Source organism: Pristiophorus japonicus, chromosome 5, assembly GCF_044704955.1.
Source record: "Pristiophorus japonicus isolate sPriJap1 chromosome 5, sPriJap1.hap1, whole genome shotgun sequence".
Taxonomy (NCBI): domain Eukaryota; kingdom Metazoa; phylum Chordata; class Chondrichthyes; family Pristiophoridae; genus Pristiophorus; species Pristiophorus japonicus.
The window spans coordinates 139,723,952-139,740,175 of NC_091981.1; positions in this window are offsets into that span (position 1 = coordinate 139,723,952).

The window sequence follows — 16,224 nt, forward strand, 5'->3', positions numbered from 1 at the left end:
AGGTCATTCAGCCCTTTGAGCTGACACCACCATTCAATATAATCATGCAACTTCAGTACCCCATTCCTGCTTTCACTCCATACCCCTTGATCCCTTTAGCCGTAAGGGCCATATCAAACTCCCTTTTGAATATATCTAACGAACTGGCCTCAACAACTTTCTGTGGTAGAGAATTCCACTGGTTCACAACTCTCTGAGTGAAGAAGTTTTTCCTCATCTCGGTCCTAAATGGCTTACCCCTTATTCTTAGACTGTGACTCCTGGTTCTGGACTTCCCCAACATCGGGAACATTCTTCCTGCATCTAACCTGTCCAATCCCGTCAGAATTTTATATGTTTCTATGAGATCCCCTCTCATTCTTCTAAATTCCCGTGAATATAAGCTTAGTCAATCCAGTCTTTCTTCATCTGTCAGTCCTGCAATCCCGGGAATCAGTCTGGTGAACCTTCGCTGCACTCCCTCAATAGCAAGAATATCCTTCCTCAGATTAGGAGACCACAACTGTACACAATATTCAAGGTGTGGCCTCACCAAGGCCCTGCACAACTGCAGCAAGTCCTCCTTGCTCCTATACTCAAATCCTCTTGCTATGAAGGCCAATGTGCCATTTGCCTTCTTCACCGCCTGCTGTATCTGCATGCCAACTTTCAATGACTGATGAACCATGGCACCCAGGTCTCGTTGCACCTCCCCTTTTCCTAATCTGTCACCATTCAGATAATAATCTGCCTCCCTGTTTTTGCCACCAAAGTGGATAACCTCACATTTATCCACATTATACTGCAATTGCCATGCATTTGCCCACTTATCTAATCTGTCCAAGTCACCTTGCAGCCTCTTAGCATCCTCCTCATAGCTCACACTGCCACTCAGCTTAGTGCCATCTGCAAACTTGTAGATATTACATTCAATTCCTTTGTCCAAATCATTAATATATATTGTAAATAGCTGGGATCCCAGCACTGAACCTTGCGGTACCCCAATAGTCACTGCCTGCCATTCTGAAAAGGACCCATTTATTCCTACTCTTTGCTTCCTGTCAGCCAACCAGTTCTCTATCCACGTCAATACATTATTCCCAATACCATGTGCTTTAATTTTGTACACGAATCTCTTGTGTGGGACCTTGTCAAAAGCCATTTGAAAGTGCAAATATAGCATATCCACTGGTTCTCCCTTGTCCACTCTACTAGTTACATTCTCAAAAATTTCTAGAATATTTGTCAAGCATGATTTCCCTTTCATAAATCCATGCTGACTTGGACCGATCCTGTCACTGCTTTCCAAGTGCACTGCTATTACATCTTTAATAATTGATTCAAAAATTTTCCCCACTACCGATGTCAGGCTAACCGGTCTATAATTCCTTGTTTTCTCTCTTGCTCCTTTTTGGAAAAGTGGTGTTACATTAACTACCCTCCAATCCATAAGAACTGCTCCAAAGTCTATAGAATGTTGGAAAATGACCACCAATGCATCCACTATTTCTAGGGCCACTTCCTTCAGTACTCTGGGATGCAGACTATCGGGCCCTGGGGATTTATCGGCCTTCAATTTCCCTAACACAATTTCCTGACTAATAAGGAATTCCTTCAGTTCCTCCTTCTCGCTAGATCCTCAGTCTCCTAGGTTATTTGTGTCTTCCTTCGTGAAGACAGAACCAAAGTATTTGTTCAATTGGTCTGCCATTTCTTTGTTACCCATTATAAATTCACCTGATTCTGACTCCAAGGGATCCTCATTTGTCTTCACAAATTGTTTTCTCTTCACAGATTTATAGAAGCTTTTGCAGTCTGTTTTTATGTTCCCTGCAAGCTTCTTCTCATACTCAATTTTCCCCCTCCTAATTAACCCCTTTGTCCTCCTCTGCTGAATTCTAAATTTCTCCCAGTCCTCAGGTTTATTGTTTTTTCTGGACAATCTATATGCCTCATCCTTGAATTGAACACTTTCCCTAATTTCCCTTGTTAGCCACGGTTGAGCCACCTTTCCTGTTTTATTTTTATGCCAGACAGGGATGCACAGTTGTTGAAGTTCATCCATATGATCTTTAAATGTCTGCCATTGCCTATCCACCATCAATCCTTTAAGTATCATTCGCCAGTCTATCCTAGCCAATTCGCGTCTCAAAGTTACCTTTCTTTATGTTCAGAACCCTAGTCTCTGAATTAACTGTGTCACTCTCCATCTTAATGAAGAATTCTACCATATTATCGTCACTCTTCCCCAAGGGGCCTCGCACAACAAGATTGCTCATTAGTCCTCTCTCATTACACAAGACGCAGTCTAGGATGGCCTGCTCTCTAGTTGGTTCCGCGACATATTGGTCTAGAAAACCATCCCTTATACACGCCAGGAAAACCTCCTCCGCCATGTTGCTACCAGTTTGGTTAGCCCAATCTATATGTCGATTACAATCACGCATGATAACTGATGCACCTTTATTGCACGCATCCCTAATTTCCTGTTTGATGCCATCCCCAACCTCACTACTACTGTTTGGTGGTCTGTACACAATTTCCACTAGCGTTTTCTGCCCTTTGGTGTTCCGCAGCTCTACCCATACAGATTGAACATCATCCAAGCTAATGTCCTTCCTTAATATTGCGTTAATCTCCTCTTTAACCAGCAATGCTACCCCACCTCCTTTTCTTTTTTGTCTATCCTTCCCAAATATTGAATACCCCTGGATGTTGAGTTCCCAGTCTTGGTCACCCTGGAGCCATGTCTCCGTAATCCCAATTACATCATATCCGTTAACAGCTATCTGCACAATTAATTCATCCACCTTATTGCGAATGCTCCTCGCATTGAGACACAAAGCCTTCAGGCTTGTTTTTTTAACACTCACTGTCCCTTTAGAATTATGTTGTAATTGGCCTTTTTGATTTTTGCCTTTGATTTCTCTGCCCTCCGCCGTTCCTTATCTCCTTTCTACCTTTTGCTTCTGCCCCCATTTTACTTCCATCTGTCTCCCTGCATAGATTCCCATCCCCCTGCCATATTAGTTTAAACCCTTCCCAACAGCACTAGGAAACACTCCCCCTAGGACATTGGTTCCAGTTCTGCCCAGGTGCAGACTGTGCGGTTTGTACTGGTCCCACCTCCCCTGAACTGGTTCCAATATCCCAGGAATATGAATCCCTCCCTCTTGCACCATTCCTCAAGCCATGTATTCATCTTAACTATCCTGCTATTTCTACTCTGACTAGCACATGGCACTGGTAGCAATCCTGAGATTACTACCTTCGAGGTCTTACTTTTTAATTTGCTGCACCTCCAGGATTGCCCTCTTTCTGGATGGCCCCTGAGGCTCAGTTTCTGTATGCAGCTGAGCAGAGCTGGGAGCATCGTGTGCCTTCTGCGAGGAGTCTCCACTGCTGTCCCTGTCTCCACCATCTGCTCTTGCTCACTTGTGAGTTGTGAGACACCAGGTGACAACACTACTCTATCTTGCATTGCACCCACCGAGTTGTGCGTATCTGCGCTAGTGTTGGGTGTGCTTATGTCTGGTGAGGCTGTTATTAAGGTGACCAATGACAAAGGGCCACCTCCGTTTCTCTCCCTCTTTCTCTTATTGTGGGCTCTCTTTTCCTGCAAGGAGGGAAAGAAGAGAAGATCAAGTGAGAGTGATGGAATGAGTGTAAAGAATGGATGGGTTATATCTTTAGAGGGTGACTATGATGGAGTGGTGTGCTAATGCCAAGTGGTCTCCATTTGTGTTGTTAGTTGGTTTGATTGCATTAGAATGAGGGTGAATGTGAATGGTGGTTAGTCAGATGGAGAGAGAGGGATGGGGTGGACGTGTAAGGCATGTTGGTGTGAGTAAGGATGTGTAGGAGTAGGGTTGGAAAGGCAGCGTGATGGGGATGTCAGTGGCATAGCAGGCTGAATTTGTGTGTAGCTTTGCAGTCACCTTTCCTGATCTAATGAAATCATTGAAATATTTATAGCATTGCACCCAAATTCTCCTTGCAAAATCCCTGGTGTTGATTTCTCGTATTTGGAGCTAAGCTCCTTTGGTCTGTTGGGGAGGTCTTTTCCGTCCATCGGAAGGGAAGAGGACCTCCATGTGTGCTCTCACGCCTTCCAGAAGCATATGAAAGCAATCCTCAGAGAACCCGGGTGCAGCCTTCTGTCTCAGTGTAGTCATGTTTGCCAATCCTTGCAACACTCCAATGGTGCAGTGCAGTGCCTGCACTCTCCTGGATGAGTCTTCAAATGCAATGTGGCCATGACTCCTTTAAATATCTCCGCTGAAGACCTGACATTGATGATGTCATCAGACCCATACCATTTAATAGTGCAGGGTGGCTTTACTAGGCGTTATTAATGCAAAGTCGATCTCAGGAGTGGGATGGAATGAAGAACGGGGTCGCAACCCACCACGATGACTGCCCGCACCTGACCTGCTCAGGCACAGAAAATTCCAGCCTTAGAATCATAGAATGATTACAGCACAGAAGGCTATTCCTCCCATTGAGCCTGTGCTAGCTCTCTGCAAGAGCACTTGAGCTAGTCCCACTGCCCCACCCTCTCCCTGTAGCCCTGCAATTTTTTTTCTTCAGGTACTTATCCAAATCCCTCTCTCTCTCTCACCTGTGCCCCAGTCTCTCTCTCTCTCTCTCTCTCTCTCTCTCACCTTTGCCCCAGTCTCTCTCTCTCTCTCTCTCTCACACCTGTGCCCCAGTCTCTCTCTCTCTCTTTAAAGGCAGCCCATTGTTCGAGTACAGTTTTGCCTGCAAATCTTTGAATCCAATTTACCTGGGCCAGATCCATTCCCAACCCACTGAAATTGGCCTTCCTCCAATTAAGTATTTTTACACTAGATTGCTCCTGGTCCTTTTCCATAGCTAATTTAAACCTGATGATACTATGATCACTGTTCCCTAAATGTTCCCCTACTGACACTTGCTCCACTTGACCCACCTCATTCCCCAGAACCAGATCCAGCAATGCCCCTCGTTGGGCCAGAAAATTCTCCTGAACACATTTCAAAAATTCTTCCCCCTCTTTGCCCTTTATACTATTACTATCCCAGTCTATATTAGGATAGTTGAAGTCCCCCAATATCACTACTCTATAGTTTTGCATCGCTCTGTAATTTCCCTGCAAATTTGCTCCTCTAATTCTTCCCACTAGTTGGTGACCTATAAAATACACCTAGTAATGTAATGGCACCTCTATTGTTTCTTAACTCTAACCAAATAGATTCTGTTCTTGACCCCTCCAGAACATTCTCTCTTTCTCCAGCACTGTAATAGTCTTCTTAATCAATACTGACACCCCACCTCCTTTCTTTCCTTCCCTATCTTTCCTGAACACCTAGCATCCAGGAATATTTAGTACCCCATCCCGCCCTTTTTTGAGCCAGGTTTCCATTATCACCATAACATCATATTCCCTTATGTTTTTTTGATGCTGCAGCTCACCAATCTTATTTAGCATGCCGCGTGTGTTTACACACATGCAGTGTAAGCCTATCCTAGACCTTATTGTATTCTCTCTTAGTCTAACCCCACCAAATACCATACTATTTCTTACTCTAGTGCTATCTGTCTCTCCCAATCCTTTGAGCACCTTGTAATGGTACATCCTGATGCCCAGTTCCCTGCCAAATTAGTTTAAATGCTCTCCAATAGCACCAGCAAACCTTCCTGTGAGGATATTTACCCGGTCCTGTTGAGGTGCAACTTGTCCGGCCTGTACAGGTCCCACCTCCTCCAGAACCGGTCCTAATGTCCCAGGAATCTAAAGCCCTCCCTCCTGCACCATATCTCCAGCCATGCATTAATCTGCTCTATCCTCCTATTCCTATACTCACTAGGTCGTGGCACCGGGAGTAATCCAGAGGATACTATCTTTGAGATCCTGCTTTTTAATCTCTTTCCTAGCTCCCTAAATATGCCTGCTGGAACTTATCCTTCATTCTACCTATGTCATTGATACCGAAATGGACCACGACATCTGGCTGTTTAGCCTCACCCCTCAGAATGTTCTGCAGTTGCTCAGTGACATCCTTGACCCTGGCACCAGGGAGGCAACATACCATCCTGGAATCACGTCTGCAGCCGCAGAAAAGCCTGTCTGTTCCCTTAACTATTGAATCCCCTATCATTATTTCTTTCCTGATCTTCCTCCTGTCCCCTGTACAGCTCAGCCACTAGTGGTGCCGTGACTTGGCTCTGGCTGTAATCCCCAGAGGAACCATCGCCCTCACCAGTATTCAGTACCGAGTATCAGTTAGAAAGTGAGATGCACTCAGGGGACTCCTGCACTACCTGATTGGTGTAGCCTTCGTGATTAAGGATGAAATCACTTCAATGATAAGAGAGGCTATAACGAGAGGTAATTAGGCAGTGGAGACTTTATGGGTAGAATTAAGAAATAGGAAAGGATTTAAGAGTGTAGTGGGAGTTGTGTATAAGCCCTCTAGTAGCAGCTGTGAAGTGCTAGATTTTATAAATGCAAAGATTAGACAAGTGTGTAGCAAAGTCAGAGTGGTTTTAACTTTCATCTAGATTGGGATAGGCAGACTCGCAGCTACCAGAAAGGTAGTGAATTTCTTGAGTATGTCTGGGATAGTTTTCTACAACAATATGTTCTAGAGGCAACAAGGGGCATGCCATATTAGATTTAGTAATAAGTAATGAGCCAGATTTAGTTAACAGTAGTAAGGGTTTCTGATATTCGTCCCCTGTTACACAGTTCTTGGACTTCAGAATTTATAAGAACAAAGTACACACGGCACAAGGTTTTGGCTCAACATTAGATTCGTTTGTTTATTGAACATACACACAATTACCTCCTCAGTATAAATTCCTACGATTTATATCGGAATAACAAAACCCAAAATACAAACCCCGACTCAAGGGTAATTTGCATCAACACAATATGATACAGTTAAACCAGTCCGCAATTCGATGGTTACATATAAAATTACTCTGACTAAATCACAAAAACCTTTTATGATTTGACTGAAACATACAATCCCACCCCCCGCCCATATCGGCTGTTTCCTGAGGTTGATTGTAAACCCGGACCGTAGTTACCAGTTTGCGTCCTTCTTGTCAACTGTCCAAAAATGCTCTTCTCTCTTTGAAGTGGTTCTTCTTTATACAAAATTCAACTTGCAATATCTTGAAACAGATTTCCTGTTGACCTCATGTGAACGATGGCAGCCTGTTCCTGTGCTGTATTAAATGTGTGAATGTCTCTAGCAGAAACACTCTTGATGCTAATTGTCCCTCGTTTAGGGTCCTTGTCCATGATTACCTTGACCACAGCATGTCTGTATGATAAGAACCCCGGGAACATAATTTTAATTTAATTTCATAAAGATTCCAAGTTAATTTGGATTTATGGGTTCTTGTGCCCTTACAAAAAGGGGGCATTTGATTTTAAAGTTCTATCTAAAATAGTTGTCTGTATGATAAGATCTTTCTGACAATGCATCCTTATTCAAATGGCTCATGGATCCGGACCATTGTCTGGGTCTATACTGGTACCAGGCTGTCTGGGGTCATGGTCCACAATACGGTCTTTCAACAATGCAACTCCTGAAGATAAACAAATATATAAATGTTCTTGTATCTTTTCCAAACAGAAAACATTTGTATAACAATTTATGACATTGTGGATTGTCCAGTCTCTTGAGAGTTTGTGGTTTTTGGCTGCAATGTCTGAATTAACCCCTTCCTGCCCAGCTCCTTTTGCAGGCTGTACTGCAATTTTGGGTTTTTATATTTCATTGTCAAATTTTTACCATTGGCGGGGGTGGGGAGAGCGGGGGGAGGAATGGACACTACACAGCCTAACTGAATCACGATCATAACATGATCGAGTTCAACGTTGTGTTTAAAAGGGGGAAACGCGAAACAGTTACGAAGATTCTAGATTTGGGTAAGGTCGACTTCAACAGGATGAAACAGACTGTCCACAGTAAACTGGGAAAATCTGTTAATGGGTAAAATAACAGAAGATCAGTGGGAGATGTTGAAAAAAGAATTTAATGGGATACAGAACATGAGTTTATACTCCCGAGGGGCAAGAGCTCTACATGCCAAAATAAAAACAGCCATGGACGACTAAAGAGCCATGGACAGCATAAAAATAAAAGAAAAAGTATCCAAAAATGCATAAAATAGCACAGATCCTGACAAATGGAAAAGATACAAAGAACAGCAAAGGATCACAAAACAGATAATAAGAGCTACAAAAAGGGAGTCTGAAAAGAAACTTGCAAGGGAAATCAAAATCAACACACAGAAGTTTTACAATTAAAGTAGGAAAAAGAGGGTCATCAGGAGCAATGTTAGCCCCTTAAAAACTGAAAGAGGTAATATCATCATTGATGATAAGGAAATGGCGGACATGTTGAATAGTTACTTTGTGTCAGTATTTACAGTAGAGGAGGATATCCCAAGGTAACAAATATTAAATCAGGGAGAGAGACTCAATAAAATTAACATAAATAAAATAACAGTAATGAAGAATATAATAGCACTAAAGTGTGACACATCCCCAGGACCAGATGGGTTACATTCCAGGGTTATGAAAGGGAAATCATGCTTGACAAATCTTCTAGAATTTTTTGAGAATGTAACTTGTAGAGTGGATAAGGGAGAACCAGTGGATGTGGTGTATTTGGACTTTCAAAAGGCTTTTGACAAGGTCCCACACAAGAGATTAGTGTGCAAAATTAAGGCACATGGGATTGGGGGTAATGTATTGACGTGGATAGAGAACTGGTTGGCAGACAGGAAGCAAAGAGTGGGAATAAATGGGTCCTTTTCAGAATGGCAGGCAGTGACTAGTGGGGTACCGCAAGGTTCAGTGCTGGGACTCCAGCTGTTTACAATATATATTAATGATTTAGATGAAGGAATTGAATGTAATATCTCCAAGTTTGTAGATGACACTAAGCTGGGTAGCAGTGTGAGCTGTGAGGAGGATGCTAAGAGACTGCGGGGTGACTTGGACAGGTTAGGTGAGTGGGCAAATGCATGGCAGATGCAGTATAATGTGGCTAAGTATGAGGTTATCCACTTTGGTGGCAAAAACAGGGAGGCAGAATATTATCTGAATGGTGACAGATTAATAAAAGGGGAGGTGCAATGAGACCTGGGTGTCATGGTACATCAGTCATTGAAAGTAGGCATGCAGGTATAGCACGCAGTAAAGAAAGCAAATGGCGTGTTGACCTTCATAGCGAGAGGATTTAAGTATAGGAGCAGGGAGGTCTTGCTACAGTTGTACAGGGCCTTGGTGAGACCACACCTTGAGTATTATGTGCAGTTTTGGTCTCCTAATCTGAGGAAGGACATTCTTGCTATTGAGGGAGTGCAGCGAAGGTTCACCAGACTGATTCCCGAGATGGCAGGACTGACAGATGAAGAAAGACTGGATCGACTAAGCTTATATTCACTGGAATTTAGAAGAATGAGAGGGGATCTCATAGAAGCATATAAAATTCTGATGGGATTGTACATGTTAGATGCAGGAAAAATGTTCCCGATGTTGGGGAAGTCCAGAACCAGGGGCCACAGTCTAAGGATAAAGGGTAAGCCATTTAGGACCGAGATGAGGAGAAACATTTTCACCCAGAAAATTATGAACCTATGGAATTCTCTACCACAGAAAGTTGTTGAGTCCAGTTCGTTGGATATATTCAAAAGGGAGTTAGATGTGGCCCTTACGGCTAAAGGGATCAAGGGGTATGGGAAGAAGGCAGGAGTGGGGTACTGAAGGAATGATCAGCCATGATCATATTGAATGGTGGTGCAGGCTCGAAGGGACGAATGGCCTGCTCCTGCACCTATTTTCTATGTTTCTATGGTTTAAAGGAAGTCGGTGAGCACATTGCAGATGCCCTAACTATAATCTACCAAAGTTCCCTCGATTTAGGAACCGTTCATTTAGATTGGAAAATTGGGCATGTCGTTCCACTATTTAAGAATGGTGAGAGAGGGAAACCAGGGAATTGTAGACCAGTTAGCCTAACATCTGTTGTCGAGAAATTGCTAGAATCTATAGTTAAGGATAGAGTGACTGAACACTTAGAAATGTTTTAGTTGATCAGAGAGAGCCAGCATGGATTTTTGAAAGTTAACACATGCCTGATAAACCGGATTGAATTTTTTGAAGAGGTGACTAAAGTAGTGGACGGGGAATGTCTATGATTGTTATTTATATGGACATCTAGAGGCATTTGATGAAGTTCCACAAAATAGACTACTAACTAAGGTAGAAGCCCAGAGAATTGAGGGCAAATTATTGACCTGGTTAGGAAATTGGCTGAGTGATAGGAGACAGAGAGTAGGCATAATGGATAGGTACTCCAAGTCATGTTCCACAGGGATCTGTGTTGGGGCCTCAACGATTCACAGTATTTATTAACAACTTAAACGATGGCATAGAAAGTCATATATCCAAATTTGCTGATGACACAAAGATAGGCGGCATGTAGGCAGTGTAGATGAAAGCATAAAATTACAAAGGATATCGATAGATTAAGTGAATGGGCAAAACTATGGCAAATGGATTTCAATGTGGGCAAATGTGAGGTCATCCACTTTGGACCTAAAATAGTGATAAGCTAAAAACCATGGAGGGCCAAAGAGACTTGGGGGTCCAGATACATAGATCTTAAAATGTCATGAACAGGTACAGAAAGTAATTAAAAAAGCTAATGGAATGCTGGCCTTTATGTCTAGAGGACTAAAATACAAGGGGGTAAAAATTATGCTGCAGCTATACAAACCCCTGGCTAGACCACACCTGGAGTACTGTGAGCAATTCTGGGCACCACACCTTCGGAAGGCTTGTAGCAAGTGCAGCGTAAGTTTACCAGAATTACATCCAGACTTCAAGCATTAAGTTATAAGGAGAGATTACACAAATTAGGGATGTATTTCCTAGCATTTTGGAAGGTTAAAGAGTGATTTGATAGACGTTTTCAAGATATTAAAATGTACAGATAGAGTTGATAGAGATAAACTATTTCTGCTGGTTGGGGATTCTAGGACTAGGGAGCATAGTTTAAAAATTAGAGGCAAACCTTTCAGGAGTGAAATTAAGGGTAATAGATGTGGTATCTTCCTTATGCACCATAACACACACAGACTCCAAGGTGGCTCCATTCCTTTTATTCTTGTTGTGAACAGCAGATGCGGCATTACCACAGTAGTCCACTAAATGGAGCAGTAGTTCACTAGGTGGAACCTATATTACACTTCTCCCTCCTTAATGAAGAAGTAATTATAACTAAAAATCATCATTCATAACTTGCATGGTTATATATAACAAAAGATATGGACTTATTTTACCATATTTACAAATCAAACTTAACCACTGGTTTTCTGTTTCAAAAAGGATAACTTCACTCTCGAACAGCAACTTCCAAACATGGTGTCAAACTTAGATTCATTCTAGGCTGATCCTGAGGAAAGGTTTCCTCCAAGAGATGGCCTTGATCTACATTTGAACTCTCTATAACTTCAGACTGTTTGTCTGCCTGACTCGGACTCAGACTTAACTTCTGACTTTATTTTGGACTTGTTTCTTGTACAGTTGATGTAGGATATTGCTATTGGTACTGTACTTTTAATAAGACTATCTGTTGAGTCAGAAATAATCGAACCATTCCAACTTTCAACTCCTGCCCAATCTGTAGGTAAAATATGATCAATGTGAATAAACCTAACCTATCCATGATCAAACATCTTGACCAAATATCTGCGAGGACCACATATCTTCACCACTCTTCCTAGTAACCACTTTAACTATTTATGGTGATGGTTCTTCACTCTCACCTTCTGATGTAATTTCACACTTCTCTCTCTTATTCTACCTCTATCATGATTCTGTTTCTGCTTTAATTGTTTCTCTTCAACAGAATGTGCCAAGTTTGGCTTTAACAACAAGAACCTGACTCTGTTGGTGTTCTACCAGTAGTTGTATGAGGAGTATTATGACAAGTAATTAGAAAATTTGCCAATTTGTGGTCCAATGACAACTGTCATATCTTTGGATTTGGATCCAACATTTGTTTGATGAGGGCACATTTCATAATTTGCTTGTGAACTGTGCAAATTCTTCTGAACAAAATTATGGTCCATTATCAGACACAATCTCTTCTGGGAGGCCATGTGAAGAAAATAATTTTCACAAGTTGTCTAGTGTTTCACTTGTTATTTTGCACATCGGAAATGCCTCTATGCACTTCGAATAGCTATCAATCACAATGAACAATTGTTGTCCTTCTAGCTCAGCGAAATCAATATGTAGCCATTGCCACACCCTGGGAGGCCATTTCCATAGTTGTAATGGTACTGATGATGGTTGCTTGCTTACCGATTGACATGTTGTATACTGACTAACGATGTACTCTATATCTTTATCTAGACCTGGCCACCATAAGTAACTGCATGCAAATCTCTTGGTCAAGCACATTCCCAGGTGCTAGTCATGAAGATCTCCTAATAATTTGGACCTGAATTTATTTCGGATAACCACTCTTGCACCCCGCATGATACAATCTTTATCCATGGACAATTCATTCCTACAAATGAAGAATGGATAAATATCTTCCTCTGATACCTGGTTTGGCCATCCATTTGCTATGTGTTCATACACCTTTGACATAACTGGGTCACGTTTAGTTGCTCTACCAATCTCTTCAGCTGTGATTGGCAGTTCATCAATGTATGAAAAATAGAACACTTATCGGGTGTAACTTGTGATGAGGATGACAATCTATACATAGCATCAGCATTACTGTGATCAGCTGATCGTCTGTACTCAGTGTCGTACATATATGCTGACAAAATCAAAGGGCTGCAGCTAATGTTAGGACTGACAATTTTGGATGGAGGATTGCTGTCAGGGGCTTATGGTCCATAACTATGGTAAATTTACAACCATACAAGTATTTGTGGAACTTCTTGACCCCAAAAATTTATGTCAAAGCTTCCCTTTTGATTTGCCCATAATTACGTTCACTGGCACTGAGAATGCTTCAAGCAAAAGCAATTGGTCTCTCCTCCCCACTATGTAGTACATGAGAGATCACTTGCCCCATCTCCGTACAGAGCGGCGTCACATGCTTGCTTCATCTCCTTAGTCATAGTGAACTAACATGGTACTCTCTAGCAACTGGCTTTTACACTCCTTGAATGCTGTGTCACACTCTTCTGACCACTTCCAATGGACCTGTTTTTTCAACAGCTCATTCAGTGGAATTAACACTGTAGCCAAATTTGATAGGAACTTCCCAGAATAGTTCAAAAGACCCAAAAATGATCAAAGTTCAATGACATTATTGGGAGTGGATGTATTTCTAATTGCATCCAGCTTTCTCTTGGTTGGATGTAAACCATCTTTGTCTACTTTGTGCCCTAAGTACTCCACTGAGTTTTGAAATAACTCATACTTGTGAGCAGTCACTCATACTCTGTGCTTCTCTAGCCGTTTCAGCACTTCATTCAATATGTTACTATGGATTTGCCTGTTTAATGCTGAAGTGAGTATGTCATCTAAATAACACACTACCCATTCAAAGCCTTGCAAAATGTGGTTCATCACCCCTTGGAATAAGGCGGGGGTGGAATTCTCTGCCCAGGGAAGCAGTTGAGGCTAGCTCATTGAGTGTATTCAAATCACAGATAGATAGATTTTTAACCAATAAGGGAATTAAGGGTTATGGGGAGCGGGCGGGTAAGTGGAGCTGAGTCCACGGCCAGATCAGCCATGATCTTGTTGAATGGCGGAGCAGGCTCGAGGGGCTAGATGGCCTACTCCTGTTCCTACTTCTTATGTTCTTATGTTAAGACACTCCAAATGGTAGCCTATTAAATTGCTATAGGCCTAGATGAGTATTTATAGTCAAGCATGACTTGGACTCCTCATCTAGTTCAAGTTGTAAGTAGGCATTTGTGAGATCTAACTTTGAGAAGACCTGACCACCTGTCAGCATTGTGAACACATCCTCTGCATTTGGCAATTTATTGGGGAGATTACCCTCTAGAAACTGGTTTAGAGTGACTTTATAATCACCACACAACCTTATCTTACCATCTGACTCAGGTACAACAACAATGGATGTAGCCCAATTACATAGCTCTACCTTAGAGATAATGTTCTCAGTCTCTAGTCTTTTGAATTCTTGCTCAACTCTCTCCTTGAGTGCATATGGTACGGGATGTGGCTTGCAGTAAACTGGTCTAGCATCCTTCTATACCCTAACACTCACCTTGAATCCTTGGACCAGACTGCCTGTTTCGCAGAACACCTTCGGATACTTCTTGATGACATCATCCTTCGATGCAAATCTCGTTTCAACATGAAAAATCTCATTCCAATCCAGCTTCAGTGATCCCAACCAATGTCTAACTAGTAAGACAGGCTTCTCTCCTGCCACTATTAAGAGAGGCAAGATCTGAAATTGATCCTTGTATTTCACAGGTACGGTGATACCACAGGAATGGTCTCTCCTGAGTAGCCTTGCAGCTCTATCTTTGACTTTTCCAGTGGAAAATCACTCAACTTGTCGAGATATAGCGATTCTGGTACTACACTCACAGATGCACCAGTGTCGATTTCCATGGGTATCTTGGTTCCTGCAATGTACTTGGATGATGATACATTTCGAATCACTGTTAGATACCCTTCGTGCTCCTGATGACATGTATCTCTTCATCCTGTTGCTTTTCTTCCATGCTATGTAGTCTCTGGGGATTTCTACTGATAGCCTTTAAAGTTGGTTTACTCTTCAGTAGGCATGCCTTCGCAAGATGCCCAAGTTTTCCTGCAGAAGATACATTCTGCCTTCACATATGGACTACTTTGAGCAATGTGTTGTTCCAGGCACTGATAGCATGTCTTGAATATATTGTTACCTTGGCCAGTTGCTGAGGCTTTGGGTCCCAATTGCCTTTTTATGTTAACCTGCAGGCAATTCACCTTGGTTGTCTGACAACTGGAAATGGCTCGAAATTCTCGGGAATATTGGTTGGCCACATCCATTGACATAGCTGTCTGACAAGCTAAATCAAAGGTCAAGTTAGGGTTTATCAACAACTTCCTTCTGATTGCTTCATTTTTCATCCCACAAACAAAGCGGTCACGCAATGCTCGGTCCTGAAAGTTTCCGAAATGACAGTGAATGGATAACTTCTTTAATGTTGCAATGTACTCATTGATACTTTCATCAATTAATTGATCTTGTGTTCCAAAATGATAACTTTCAGCAATTTCCAGGGGCTCAGGACTATAGTGCTGTTCTAATGATTAAAGCTTAATTTGTCTATGTTTGTCAGTTTTAGTGCCCCCCCCCCCTTTTAGCCAGGGAGCACTTGTATAATTTGTGTTTTTAGTGCCCTCAAAAAAAAACAAGGGGGCACTTGTTTGAAAGTGTCTGGAGTGTGCCCCCCTTTAATCAGGGGGCACTTGATTAATGTTGTCCACAAAAATAGTTGTAGTGCTGTTCTACCTTGCCTTTGTCCTTTGGCTTGATGGAAAAAAGCACATTTTTCAGGGTTTCATACACCTCGGGGCCTGTTTCAGTTAAGAAAATAGCCCATTTTCTTTCTAAAATCACCCGATTGCTGTTTTCATCATCGGGGACTTTGATGATACTATTCGCAGTGAAAAACATTTCTAGCCGCTCCACATACGCTCCGAAAGTCTCACGGTCACATTGAAACTCACACAAGCGCCCTATTATTCCCATAGGCATGGCAATCTGGACTCTGGCAGTTCAGCCAAGTGTGCTTATAATTTACCTTGGATTTTTTAGCTGTTCTGCAACATAAAGGACCTCTCTAGTCGCTCTGTTGTTTGGCTGGAATCATCCACCAACAAAAATTTCAGCTAGGGTTTCCAGAAATCCAATGCTTCGTCGTCAATATGGTATCTTCCTTACGACATCACAACACACACAGGATTCCAAGATAGCTCCATTCCTTTTATTCTTGTTGTAAACAGCAGAGGCTGCATTACCACAGTAGTCCACAAGGTGGAACCTATATTACAGTAGAAGTTTGGAACTCTATTGCAAATGGCAATTGATGCTAGTTCAATAGTTAATTTTAAATCTGAAATTGATAGCTTTTTGTTAACAAAGGTATTAATGGATATGAGCCAAAGGTGGCTATATGGAGTCAGGTCGCAGATTAGTCATTATCTCGTTGAATGGCGGAACAGGCTTGAGAGGCTCAATGGCC